A 15,957-nucleotide genomic window follows, 5' to 3' on the forward strand; every position below is an offset into this window, starting at 1 on the left:
GGCTGGAGTACGTTTGATCATGAATCTGCTCGATCGGAACTAAACAATCAAGAGCGTCTTCGCGGTCGATTGACCTGTCAAAAATAGCTACCAAATCTCCTTCTTGTCACTCATGACAGTCTTATATAAAGTCGGGACACATTAGATATTGTAAACCTACATGATAAAAAGCTGTCGTGCTGGTCGTAAATGGAATGTTTTTGATCATCGATCTGCTCTGTTAAGGTTAACCTGGGGTTTAAAATAGACAATTAAGAAGTCTATACGGTCATTCAACCTGCTACAAATAACAGTCAAATTCTTTCAAATCTCATTCTACCATTATAGAAGAGGAAGGATATATTAGATATTGTGTAGACCAAGAAATAAAAGCGATGGAATGGTCACGGCTGGAATGCCTTTGACCAAAGATCTGCTCGATCGGAACTGACCTGGATGTAAACAACTAAATCACACAGTACAGAAGTGTGAAAGACTGAATTCGTTTGTCGACTGACTTCTCGAAGAGTCGTTCGTAGCTTGTTGATTTAATGAATGTTTATAGTATTGGAATTGAAAATTAAACCTCTGCATACCGATGAAGTTACTGGCTCAGGTCCTATGAGTAAGAATATAGGGGCTGAAAAAGAGAGATTATCTTAAATAAGGACATTTTAAAATCGTTGTTTTAACAACAAATTCTGATTGAGTAAACTTATATCTGAAACATTCCGGCCGTGACCATTCCGACTGTGTTGTCCGATGTGTTCGTTTTTGATTATAGTGTGTGATTTCAGAGAGATGCGATTGCTATTTCTAGCAGGTCAGCGATCTCGTACATGCTCCTGTATTTGTGGGTGAAAATTACAAATTATCTTCTGCTAATTACGAATTACAATAAGCATAAACAAAAGTGACATAATGAAAATGCATTTTAAAAAGTAGAAATAAAAACAAAACAAAAATAAATATCTGGTTTATTTCTTTGCTTCAGGTGTAAAAATAATTTTCCTCTTGGAGTTATCGTTTGAAATTGTTGCAATGGGTGATATGATTAAATTATGGTAAAATTGTAAACGAAATGAAATGTTTATGTCGAGGGACACCATTAGAGAAGGGAGATAATTCTGAAGACATTTGAAAACGGCTCTATCCTGTAAGATTACCTCTGTATGTGTAATGTGGGCACGCCCGTAAATACAATTGCATTTTCTTTGTGACCTATTGAAGCATATCGCATACATAAAATATGTTTTGCTAAACCATGCACATTTATGTGTATTTAGCTTGCAGTGATGCATTCTTTTATTTCTGCATTGAATATTTTGCAGATGGCGTTTATTTGCTTCATCAATCATTTCTGTGTAAAAGCTATGCAATAGCAAAATTATTTATGCAATAATAAAAACAGAAATAGATGTCTGCCGTCGTTTCCAAATTATTAAGCAATAAATTTATTTTGAGATATTTACTGGAATAAGTGAAGCTAAAGAAAAGAAAGAAATGGAGTGGAGGGGAAATTTTACCAGTTCATAGTAAGCAAATCTCTCAACGCTCCAGCTTATAACTGATTTGAAATGGGAAGATTTACTTAAAAATATATAATTATATATTTTTGGTTTCAATTTTCATGTCTTAAAATTAATATCTGCAGAGAGAAGGAAATAATTTTCAGAGTATTAAGTATGTATGGCAAAGAAAATATATATTTACAATTTGTTGAAAAGATTCTAAAGAAACAAAAAGAATTAACAAAAATATCAAAGAAACAAATATTGGTATCTTAACGACTCACACTAAAGAGTCATTTTATTTATTTACTTTTTATTGCTTGAAAGAAAAAATAATTTTCTATAATTAATACAATCTACACTTGCGATTCTTACAATGATGGAAATTTTCCCTGGAGCAGGGGTGGATATTTCATGATTCGGGGAGAAATTTCAGGATACCAAGGAAATTGGTTTTAGGCTGAAAGCATGATGAGAATGATAGAGTAGAAACAAAATGGTTGAGAAACAGAACAGTTGGGAGATATTGGACAAGAAACTCATTCGTTGTGTTTAATTCTACTTTTGACTTTCTGGTACACTTAATTCTATAAACCTCTGTTCCACTAACAGAAATTAGATATCAAATTATCAACCTCTCATAGACTAGTGTCCTATCCATGTGCAATTTGTCTCTTATCCACTTAATACCATGCAAACAGAGCAGAGAACTAGCCCATTATAACTGGGCAGCTTTTTATATTGCATTCTTATTAGAGTTAGGTGGTAAAAGAGATTTTAATAATCACTGCCTCTTTTGAAAATTTACTCAGATGACATTACATTTCCATCCTACCACTATTATCTAAATTAGTAGTTCTCAGTGGGGGTCCATATAAGATTTTGTTAACATTTATGTGCAATAAATTGCTTATTCTCTACAATAAGCAAAATATTAAAAAATTTTTATACAATTCCTGGCTAGTCTCACCCAATAATAACAATAGCAACAACAACAATAATCATAATAATTTTGAATGTTGGCACAGGGCCAGCACTTTGGGGGAGTGGTAAATTGATTACATTGACCTCAGTGCTCAACTGGTACTTATTTTATCAACCCCAATAGGATGAAAGGCAAAGTTGATCTCAGCAGCATTTGAACTCAGAACATAAAGACAGTTGAATACTGCAAAGCATTTTGCCTGGTGTGCTAACAATTCTGCCAGCTTGCTGCCTTATAATAACAACAACAACAATAAAAATAATAGTGATAATAATAATGATGCAGTGCCAGAGAGTGGCTCTCATGGCTTCTGATCTTAATTGATTGGAAGTGTTATCATGTACATTGTTTAGTCTTGGTATAAAAAGATGGGCTACAGCAAATATTCTGCTTAATACCACAGATTTGCTTGTCAGTTGTTTGACCGTAACCAGTTGAGCATGTCCCTTGGTGGCTGACGATATGTGCATCTCTGATCATGAGCAGAAGTAGTGGGGGAGCATCACTGCCATGTGTTTAGAAGAATTCTTTGGGGTTTGAATAATTCACCTTTGTAAACATGGGTGTTTTGCTCAACATCCTGAAACAAACCTTATTCAGGGACCTTTAGAGCAGGATGGACTACTCGACCTGAAGAAAATTCTAACTGGGCTCCACCTGCAAGGTCATGCACTGTTTATCTTGATATGAGATCACCATGTCGCGCACATATGGTTGTGATGCATTTGCCTGGTGTACCCTTATCAGATGGGTAGTCGTGATGGGTATAATGGGCTTCGTATATTTTACCCCAGTGTCACTTTGATGGCATGCACTGCTCTCTCACTCAATAATAATAATAATTATAATAATAATAGTGGACTCTGGTATATGGTACTGAAGGACTAAATGTTAAACTGGGGCATTACTAGCAAAAAACCACCTGTAGCTGTTTCACAATTAATAAAACCAAATCAACTTAAGTTTCTATGGAATTTACAGTCCCCTCCCAATAGTAAGCATAGATCATCTGTGAGCTATTAACTTGCAAAAGGTTAATTATCAAAGTACTGATCTTTAAGAGCATCCAATTATGGATGTCACTGTTATGATGTTACAATCTCAATAAAAGATAAATGAAAATAATTAGCTTATTGTATACAGTGATCAGATGCATTGCAATCCATTGGGAAATAGTAAAAAAGGAGACAGAATGTAATAATGAGTCAAATAAAGAAAGATGGCAGTGATAGGCAAAGGTGCATGCATAGACCATGTTTGTATGATAAAACACAAGAAGTCAGAATGGATGCATAAGTGACCAGATACAAAATGCATTCTGCAAATTTTTAGACTTTTTCAAGAGAGACATTTATTAATTTCAAAGAAGTACAAAACTCCTGTAGTGACGCCTAATACCAATCACCATTTTGGAGAGTTCGTCCACGCATGTGCAGGAACATGTCTTCTGGAAGGTATGCAGGAAGTCCCTCATGCACATACGTGGTCATCCTATATCCAAGCATTCCCGCCTTTTCTCTACCTCTTAGCGCTGCACATTCGAGGACACCACACGTCACTAAGAGCCGCTCCGTCAACTCTACCTTGAGTCAACACAGTCTACCACGGAGACAGTGAAGAATGACTTAACCATCCAGCAACTATACCGACGCCGTTTTCACACTAACCATAAAGGGCGACCTGGAAAAGCCGTTACCCCGAGATGTAAGGCTGAGCAACCGTAATAAATATATGTTATGCTGTTATTCAATTCATTCAGCGTTTTTGTTTCTTTATTAAAGAAAATTGATTGTACGGGATAGGGTTACCCAAGGATGGTCGCCCTATCACCTACACTCTAATCTCATTCAAAGTAGGATGTTCTGACTTCAAAGTACTTGCTGTAGTGCTGCAGCCATTTTGTGAAGACCTCATGGAAGTCCCCCCAAAGTGAAGGTGTCTAAGACCCTTGTCACAGCCTCTTTCATCTTCAAAACAACTATTCCTGAGATTCTCCTTCAACTTGGGAAACAATAAAAAATCATAGGGAGCAATATCTGGACTGTAAGGAGGGTGAAGGATAGTTTTAATGCTCATCTCTGTCAAGCAGTTGGTTACCAGGATGCCTGTCATTGAGCACCCTAAAAAGAAACTTTGCACACATTTAGTACATGTTCAGATCTTTATGACTAATTCTGTGTACAGTTGCCACACCAACTCCAAACTGTGTGCTTATTGTTTTTATAGACACACAACAGTCTTCATCCAGAAAATTACAAATTCTCTCAACCAGTTCCAGTGTCCTGACATCCCTCTCCCTCCCACATCTCTCACCATCTTCTACCTATTTTCTGCTGCCCTTGAACTTCTTGTGCCTGCGAAAAAGTTAACCCATAAGCAGTCTGAAGCGTTTCATAAGCTTCTATGGTGTTTTTGCCCAGTTTAGTACAAGCTTTCAAATTGTCTTCATGTCCTGATTGCATTCTCCAAATTAGTCTGCTCTGCATTCAAAGTGACATTACAGCCATCTCCTTCAATCTGGAATGATAAAAATTTGGCAGGTCAGCTTATTAGATGTATAGAAATGATATATTAAAATTGCAATAATCTAGGACAGTTATAACTGTCGCTCATAAAGAGTCTGAAAACTTCTGGAATGCACTGCATAATTCACGAGCAATGTTCCTTCTAATCTGTCACTCTCAAAAAGTCTGAAAACTTCTGGAATGCACTGCATAATTCACAAGCACAATATTCCTTCTAATTTTTTGGCATTGAGTGTGTGCAGAAATTTGCATTGTGGGCAAATTTTGTCTTTATTTGTAAAATATGTGTGTATCCATGTTCAAATTTCTTCAATAAAAAAAATCCATCCTAACATCTTATGTGCACGTTTTTCCCCATTTCTTGTAAAATGTGTACACACACACACACACACACAAGTATAAAGCTTAGAGTGAATGCTGGTGATTCGTTTATTAGTTTCCATCAATAGATTTTGGTATGCGCTATCTTCTGAGGTGTAAGTTATAGTGATGTCAATACTTTGTCAATTTAGGTGAACCTAGGTTGGACTCGAATATAGAATGTAAAGGGAGATAACCAAATACACCAGTTAATAATGTAACAGGTAAAAAAAAAATTACAACGAAAATTATCAAGGGATAAATATCGGCTTGAAACCTTATAAGTAGAATAGATGTTAGCTTACTTGATATAGAAAGAAAAAACAAACAAAAGAACAAGAAAAAACAAGAAATTTAAATAAAAATGAAATCACACTTTCAGTGACGAAAACAATAATTTAAATTACTAATTCTAAAATTGATAAAAATGCAAGTGATACAGTTTTGACATTTTCGTTGATTAGAATTAATTAAAAATCTGTTATATGCAATTGAGGCAGTATTAAATTAGAATAGTCATTTGTGTATCATACTTAATGCATATACATCGTTGATAGGCCAGTTGTTGCAGTGTTCATTCTGTAATATCATCTGTTATGGACAAGCTGTATTAAAATACAACAAATATGTAAAAACCAAGGTGCCATATAAAAAGCACAGGTGTAAATGCTACATAAAAATTACTGGTGCTGGTGCCATGTAAAAAGCACCCAGTCCACTCTGTAAAGTGGTTGGCATTAGGGAGGACATCGAGCTGTAGAAACCGAGTCAAAACAGATTATGGAATCTGGTGTGGCCCCTGGCCTTGCCAGTTCCTGTTAAGCCATCTAACCAGCATGGAAAATGGACATTAAATGATGATGAAATAACAGAGGGAAATGGACATTTCCAGTATGGAAAATGGACATTAAATGTTGACGAAATAAAAGAGGGAAACAAAAATCACCCCAGTAGCACCCAGATGTGTTTTGACCTTTTGCGAATTTTTTACCATGATGTGTACTCTCAGTCAGCCATATGCTCGGACAAGAATTTGTCGACACCAACAGAGGAAGCGGTGAATACACTGGATTTTTATTCAACCAAGGCAGCTATTTGCAACAACTGTGAATGTTTCATTTTCTATTTCCTATATTGGAAGTGAAGAATTCTTGTCCAAGCACCTGGCTCACTGCAAGTACACATCATTGGAAGGACCCAAAGGGGTTAAAAGGAATCTGGCATCCTTATTGGCAGCTGCAGGGATGATTTTCATTTCTTCTTCTGATCTTTACTGTATTTTTAATGTTGCATGTCCACATTACTCCATTTGGAGCATAGGGTTGCGTTCTCTGACATACATATAATATTCCTTGTGCAGGACGCTGGTCTGTTGACTGACCATTTTTACCAGCTGAAAGAAGTGTTTTGCTCAAGAATAATGCATTGTCCAGTCCAAGAATCAAAACCACAGTCTTAAGATTGTGGGTCCAACACTCTAACCACTAAGCCAAGCTTCCAAATGTCCATAGGAGGTGTTATCTCAGTACAAATAATGTACATTAAATTTGATACTGAGATGGAATCTAGTGGTGAGTGGGTTTGATCTTTAGCAGTATAGTGACAACTCTGTCATGTTTTAGTATTATTAGACTTCAGCAAAGCGACAATGCCTACTGATTAATGTGTTAAGCTCACAACCATAAGATTGTGGGTTCAGTTTCTGAACCAGGCAACATATTGCATTCTTGAGCAAGGCACTATATTTTATGTTGTTCCAGTCTCCTCGGTTGTAAATTAGTATCAGACTAGTTTTGTTGCAGCTCTCTTATCCTCAAGCTGTCACATTCTTAATGTTCTGCTTGCTCATGTGCAGGAGAGCCAACAGGGTGATTTTGCAAACATCCATACTCAAGTGTTTTCAATTAAAACATCTGATTCCATCTTAAAAACCTTGCGTGCACACATTTTCATTTTCTTTTCTAGTTGTAAAATGTGTATGCACACATAAGCATCCTGCTTAGAGGGAATACCTAGGCATCTAAAACAATTAGAGAAAGTGCAGTACAAGTATCAGATTAGATTTCCTTGTGAGTATTAGCTAAACTTTTCTAAATTACTAGCCTTCATCAGTAAAGCATAATCTAACCCAAATTGTGAGATCTTAGATAGATGGGCACAGGTGTGGCTGTGTGGTAAGAAGCTTGCTTCCCAACCACATGGTTCTGGATCTTGTCCCACTGTGTGGCACCTTGGGCAAGTGTCTTCTGCTATAGCCACGGGCCAACCAAAGCCTTGTGAGTGGATTTGGTAGACAGAAACTGAAAAGAAGCCCATAGTACAGAGTACAAATATACACACACACACTCACACACACACACACACACACACACACACATACATACACACACACACACATATATATATATGTGTGTGTGTGTGTGTCTTTTTGTCTGTGTTTGTGTCCCTGCCACCATTGATTGACAACTGATGTTGGTGTGTTTTCGTCCCCGTAACTTAGCGGTTTGGCAAAAGAGACCAATAGAATAAATATCAAGCTTACAAAGAATAAATCCTGGGGGCGATTTCTTCAGCTAAAATTAAAAAAAGGGTGGTGCTCCAGCATGACTGAAACAAGTAAAAGAGTAGATGATTGACGTGTAGGGTTTTGTGAATGAATACTGAGTTGCATAACAACTTAGAGAAACGACAGGAAAAAATTACCCAGGGGCACCTGCTGTGAGAAAACTTAATAATTCATAACATAGATGGTGTGGTAATACTTAGTGTAATAAACCAAGAAATTTTAATCAATTATAATTAGTAATGATGTCTAAATGATGAATTCTTACCAAGCTGTAACTAGAAATTAAAGAGGAGTGGTTTGCATTGAGCTCAACAGGAAGTTACTATCTCTACATTATCTATGCCAATGAGGGAGCCATTGAGCAGCTTCACAAGTAACAGTCAAACCACACCATGCTAGGGATAGTAGCCAAATCTCTCCTCAAATCACATAATACCATCTTAGATTAGAAGATGCAATAAATAATGCAGTCCTGCAGGCATCATGCTTGAATATTTGAGGTGGTCACAGGTGGAATGCTTTTGAATATAGATCTGCTTGATTAAAGCTAACCTCTGGCTAAATAAAAACAACTGTGTCATTTTTCTAAATTATCCAATTAAAATGTTAACGCCAGTTTTAGTATGTCAATTGCATGCTGTGGTGTGAGCTATGTTTATGGCTGCAGTCAGATGACAGTTTTGTTTACATAGTAACCAGCAATAAACAGCAATACTTATGTATTAAATTATGTGAGGAGGAAGGGAATGCATGTAAATGTGTGTAGAACTATATATCATGTCAGGACATCACATGATCTCAAAGCTCATTAATCAAAATAGAGGGTGGTAGTGGTGGTGGGGAAACCACCTGATTTTAAGGGATAATTGCTTAAGAAAAAAAATTGTATTTTCACTTGCTTTTCATACCATTTTTGTAATTCTTTCTTTCAACAGCTTCAGACGCTGAACTGTGGCCATGTTGGGACACTGCATTCAAGGATTTTAGATTTTCAATTAACCCCAGTACATATTTTATCAAAGTAAATTTGTCAAATCACTGAGTTATCTATTCTTGTAAAGGAGTGTTGTGCAATATATAATAAAAACACAGAAACACCTACACATGCATGATAGGCTTCTTCATAGTTTCCATCTACCAAATTCCACTTTCAAAGCCTTGGTTACTCTGATGTCTGTTAAAGAATCATACAGTTGTGATTAAACCCACGACCAAATAGTTGTGAAGCAAACCTTTTAACCAAATTGCTTATAATTTCACTTTTTGATTTTAATTTATTCTCATTCCTAATGTTCAAAACTCACCTGACTACAACTTGTTTCACAAAGACCACTTTAATTGCATAAGGGGTGGTATCATGGTATATGTTCACCTCAGGCTTTTTAGTAATTCTTTGTGATAATTGAACCAGTTGCAACAAAACATTTTTCTGTGATTTTCATATAAAGCATATCAACAATTCTTCTTGGAATTGTAATTCCTAAACTACCATTGAGATACACAGATTTTTGACAAACACAGGAAAATAACCATCTTTGTTTTCATTATTGAGAACCTGGAGATAATTGGAAAACCTTTCACTGTCTGCTAAGTCGAAATGACTCTTTTGATTAAGAACTGGGTTCAAACTAGTCCCAAGTACTACCTCCCTCAATATGGTGGTGACAACACTTTGGATCTGCTAATTATTTCTGCTCCTGAAACTGTTATCAGCATCACTACCAAGAGACCTCTAGGCTACTCCAATCGTGCTATGATCATCTCCAACCTGTCTGTTATAGACAGAAAGAAACTTCACCACAACTCACTTTTTCTGGAAATCTTATTGTACTGAATTACAGCACCCAAACTGGTTTGAATTTTACAATTTCATAGATGTCAATACTTCAGCTTATCCTCCATTCAAACTGGGCTACATGTGAAGCATCAATACTATGTAAAAAGTGCAATTTGGGAGAGTGCAGCAGTCCATCAAACTAGAAAATAATGACAAGATACTGAATGTGGGCATCAGTACACCATAAAGCTTCAGCATTAGCAAATGACTTGGTAGAAGTCCACAAATTTATCCAACATCTTTGGTCACCTTTTTTAATTTAATGATGATCCTTTTAAAATAAAAAAAAAAATAAATAAAAAAAAGTGCAACACTGATGACTTTCAGAAACATTTTGTTTCATGATCAGAATTGTCAAAGTATAAGATAAAATACTCTTACCAGAGTATTTTATCTGTGAGGATCCTGTATCCTTAAAAACTTCCATGCTTTCTAAATTCCACCCAGAATACTCTTGGCATACCCATGCACTCTTTTTTCTTGATGGATTTTTTATTGTCTGTTTTTCTATCTTGTGTTTTATTCTGTGTACTACTCATGTAGTTTTGGCTTTCATTGCTGTCTTTCTTTATTTGACTGATTGCAGTTTTCTTTTCCCCTTCTCTGATGAATTGTAGGTGCATCTGATCACAGTATATACAATAAGCTCGTTATTATTTTTAAACCCATGTTTCGTTAATACAGCTAGTATACCTGTGATCTAACAATGCAACATATACATTGCTCTTTATAGCTATATGTATGGAAATATTTCAAATTTTTTTTTAATACTCTTTCAGCAGAGAATATTGAATTGTACCAAAAACTGTTGCTTTGAAAATGCTCTCAATGGCAGCATTTTCATCCTTCTTTACTGGTATAGTTTGTTTGCAATACCATAATCAGTGTACAAGAGGTTGTATAAGGGAGAGTTTTCTAGTTGCATTCTTGGTTAGGTATGAAGCCTCTGACTTTTAGGTGCAAAGCTGTTGTTTAACCACAGGTCAACTTTGACCAAAGAGACTCATGATCAAAAGTCTTCTATAGCTGTGACCAGCCAATAATTTTTTCTAATAGTATATCTGGTACAAAATTATCCATTGTGTTCTTCCACTTTTTTTTAAGACTATAAGGTGTCATTTGAAGGGAATTTGACATTTATTTCTAGCAGTGATTTAGGTTGAGCGACCAAGATAGGCTCCTTTGTTAGCTTTTAAGGTTAAGATAAAAATCTTGTGACTTTTATTAAAAATGAAATAACTGGGAACTGAAACTATATTCAACTGCATTAATTAATTTATATTACATAAGCTTTTCAAGAAAAGTTAAATTACAAGACTAAATATAAACTTTAGAGAAATTAAATACTGCCTTCTCTTCACTATTGAGTGGCTTACTGTTAGGAAAGTATCCAGCTATATATATAGAAAATCTCTGTTAAAAAAAGTACATACAAACATCCAAATTTGAATAATCCCTCATGCAATCTCAGGTTAGAGATATTAAAAAAAGATGACAAATTTTCTAAATTATTGAAAATGCAAAATTCTTATTGTTTTAACACATTTGTTTCATGTTGAAATATACTGAATGACTGTTTAATACAGCATGTCTACAATGCATCTTAAACCCATCATTTCATCTGTAATATTCAACCTTTTTTAGGAGGCTCCAGCTACCTCTAATGCTCCCCTTGATCTACATACATCACTGATATTTTCTGTCATTTACAAAATTCGGGAGGGAACCTCTATGTAATCACTTGCCCAGCAACAATTAATGGCCAAATCTCCTTCAAATCACACCTTACTGTCTTAAAAAAAAACAAAGACACATTTCTTTTTTCCTTTTCACATGGCCTGGAAGTGACAGCTTACATACACATCCTGTCAAAATGGTTAATGAATACGGTTTCGTCATTTTCAGAATTAACTTTCGTATTAATTCTCCTTTGAGCAGCTGATCAGTGTTCGTTAGGAACTGAATGAGAAAGCAATAGCTGTATGCTATAAATATTTCTTTTGCATGGTCATTTAGGATCTTACCATCTAGTGTGTTTATTATTTTTTAATTTAAAATGACATAATAGCTTAGTTTTGACCCAAAATATAAAATAAAGATTTTAATGTAAAAAAAAAAAAAAGAAAAAATATGCGTATTTTTCAATTATATTTATTAGAAAAGATATTTCAAGATTAAAACACACATACACATATAAACACACACACACACACTCTCTGTAAAGAGAATTTTTAAAAACTGAAGGACGGATGCTTTAAACAACAAACATCTGAAAAATTTTAATTTTGAAGAAATTCTCAGTAGCTTTAAACCTGAAAATTTAATTTCTAATGAGATCTTAAATCTTATTTCAATAAATAGATTATTACATAAAATAGCTTTGTGTAGAACTAATAAAAAAAACAACTTTTGAGTCAAATGAAAACAGTTCTCCTTCAATACAAAAATAAATGTTTCTTTTCTTTTTATAAAAAAATTGAATCACTCATATAATATTTTGGAAACTTATTCTTCAAAATACTTTGGTTCTGAATAGAAATGTGTCCTCAAATTCCTTATTGCTATATTATAGAACTGTAGCTCCTAGTCACAAAACATACAGTGTGTAATGTCTTTATTGGTCAGGGTTGAAATACTCTTTCTTAGATATGAAACTTTTATTGATCTGTTGTTAGAAAAAGTATATATTAATTACAAAAAAAAAAAAAAAAAGAGAGCTCAAACCTAAAAATCCTAAAGAATAGCAATTATCACAAGAATTTTTTTGTTCTATTTTCAAGTGGAATTTGTGGTGATGACAATAATATTGATCTCTGATTTTAGCTCAAGGTTATACATTTGTAGATAGAGAGGATAGTCAACTAAACCAACCCTAGTAAGTGACCTGCAATGATTTTTATTGAATGTTTGAGGAATGAAAGACAAACTTGACTGGCAAGTTTCAACACAAAACATAAAGGAATTTATTTAAACACCACAAAGCATTTTATCTAGCACTCTACTGATTCTTCCACAAAAGAGAAGAAAATATTATCCATTCATGACAAAAAGCCCTACCATTTTTACTATCAAACAATCAATCAAATGAGCCATTTCTCTTCTAGTGTTGGGCAAAGACCTTCTCCTTTTCTTTCTATATATTTCATTTTGGGTGCCCAATTTCCAATTTCTGTCAAATCTAATGTGTTTATGTTGAGCTGTTCTTAGGTGCTCCACTATGTGACAATACAGCATGGCACAAGAACCTAAACCATGACAAAGTACTTTGGGCCAGCTGATTGTTATAACTTGAATAGAGCTCTCTTAAAGAAAATGGTAAAATGTAAGTATAGCAATTCTTTCTTATTTTGGCACAAGGCCAGCAATTTTGAGGGGGAGGTGGATAAATCAATTATCCACCTCAACATATAGAGCCAGCAGAATGTTGCTAAGCATTTTCTCTGACATGTTAATGATTCTGTGAGCTTGCTACCTTAAAATATAAGTACAATTATAAATATTATCTGTGCTGGCCATAAACAATGAAAATATCTTCTATCTTTTATTTGTTTCAGTCATTAGACTGTGGTCATGCTGGGGCACTGCCTTGAAGAATTTTAGTCAAGTAAATTAACCCCACTACTCATTGTTTTAAAGTCTGGTATTTATTCTACCAGTCTCTTACGTTGGATTGCTAAGTTACAGGAACGAAAATACACTAACAATGGTTGTTGACTGGTGGCAAGAGATAAACACACACCTATACATACATACATACATATATATATATATATATCAAAATAAGCAACAAGGATATCCAGAGGTAATGCAGTACGATTGTTTCATGCAACTCCATTTAATTGAACAATGCAATCATTACATCAATTTAAAATGCAGAGCAATCTTCAGCTGCACAAAGACATAGATATAATTATACTAATGTGTCCATCTGTTCTAATGTAATTAAATTCTATGTCTTTGTGCAGCTGAAGATTGCTCTGCATTTTAAATTGATGTAATGATTGCATTGTTCAATTAAATAGAGTTGCATGAAACGATCGTACTGCATCACCTCTGGATATCCTTGTTGCTATTTTGATTTTAATCACCTTACTTTGAAATTGTATGGATAATACCGTACTAAATTCTGGTGCCTCAACTTAAGTACCATATTCATCTAAATCTATCTATCTATCTATATATATATTTATGTGTGTGGTGGGATTCTTTCAGTTTCCATTTACTAAATCCACACACAAGGCTTTGGTCGGCTCAAGGCTATAGAAGACACTTGCCCAAGGTGTGGGACTAAACCCTGGAACCATGTGGTTGGGAAGAAAACTTCTTACCATACAGCTACGCCTAGAGAATTATATATTTCTGCATACTTTCTCAAAATGATTGAATATCTCTGATCTAATAGCTACTTTACTTTGCTAAATTTTATTTAGAAGAATGCTACACTTCAATTTTAATTTATACATTTTAGAAGAGTGTATTTTGTTTCTAATTAAAATCCCAGATGAGATAGAGCCTAGATAGGAAAGATAATTAAAAATTTCTATTAACTTTGAAATAACACTTGACGTCAGCTTGGATATCTAACAGTCTAAAGTTATTAGAGTTGCTATGGAGTTTTTGCGATAATGGTTTACTTCAATGGATAAATAAAATCAAAATCAAATTTACAACTTTGAAATAAATAAATTAAAAGTTTACAGGGATTACATGAATTGTTGATAATTCAGTTTAAAAATAGCCATCTATGGTTATTTTTAAAATATATACACCGTTGACAACAAGCTGCAGTTTTGCCTGAGATAAAATTTCTTCTAGATATGCAGTGTTTAAAAAGACAATATATATCCGAGTGAGACAAAAAATCACTCCAGCAGAGGCCAGTCAACAATGAATACACATGACTGGCTAGGCCCAACAAGGCCAAAATGCATCTAATGTCCTGTGCAATTTTTCATTTCCCTCCAACACATCATTTCTAAACACAACACATGCATAAAATTTTTTTATCTTAGATGAAAACTGCAATATCTTGCTTATCAACAGCATATATGCTTTTGTATGATACATAGATGGCTATATACTAATTGTTTTAAAATTTAACTGTAACCATTTCTTTCTTTAGCAGTCCCTTTTCATTTGTGCATACACAATGAATTATATAATTAAAAAAGAGAAAAACAATAAATTTATTGAATATTTAAATAAGTAATCTTTTAATTAAGCTACTTTAAATATATGTAGCATCTATTACTACATAGGTTGTAAGCTCCAGGTGAACTACAGCTGTGAGATTTAACTCCTCCCCCTGGATATACTTAACCTACTGAGCCACTGTTCTTAGGAAAAACATGAATATCACAATTTCTACTTTGCTTCATGTCTTTGATCCCATAATATCAATTGGAATTTACTCAAGAAATGTAAGCACTTGACATCTATTCATATTGAAAATTATCTTCATCTTTTGTCTTTGAACAATTGTAAGTTGGGTTGATTTCAATAACCTTGAAAAGTTGCTCAAGTCAGTTTAGACATTTCATTCAAGAACAACATCTTCAACTTTAACATTCCCAATTTTTCCTCCCTCTTTGAAAGGAAAAAATAGAATTCTTAAAGGATACATATTTGGCTGTTTTATCTATTGTATGAATTTCACTTTAACTATAAATGCAGTAGAATAGAAGCAATTTCTTTTGCCTCTCCTCTACCCACCACCACATAAAAAGAGACCAAATTTTCCTATTTTTCATCACATTCAACTTCAGGAAAAAACTATGAAAATTATAAGAGTTACACACATAGTAAATCTGATTATAGAGGTTTTCAAAAACATAAAAGATTAAATCCCTTCAAAATGAGAAAAATATGAAGTGAATTTTCTAGAAGCCCCCAAAATTCATGATTCAGACCACAACAAACTATATCCAAAGAACACAAACAGAAATAAATTTAAACTAAACTACAAGAGCCAAGTAAGCAAAGTTTACAATTCACGACTGCTGTAATTTATACAGCTATGCATTCAGCTATCCTAAAACAATTTAGAAACTTTGGAAAAATAATCCTCTTTCTCACCTGATCCAATTAAACCCAAATTCTGTACTTGAGAACAAATACCCTTTAAAAAATCTCAAGAAATTGCAGACACCCTACACTCTTCTTTCCATTGTTAAAAAATTAAACTCGAGCAATTA

This window comes from Octopus bimaculoides, chromosome 4 (genome assembly GCF_046866305.1).
Source record: "Octopus bimaculoides isolate indiv1 chromosome 4, ASM4686630v1, whole genome shotgun sequence".
Classification (NCBI taxonomy): Eukaryota; Metazoa; Mollusca; class Cephalopoda; order Octopoda; family Octopodidae; genus Octopus; species Octopus bimaculoides.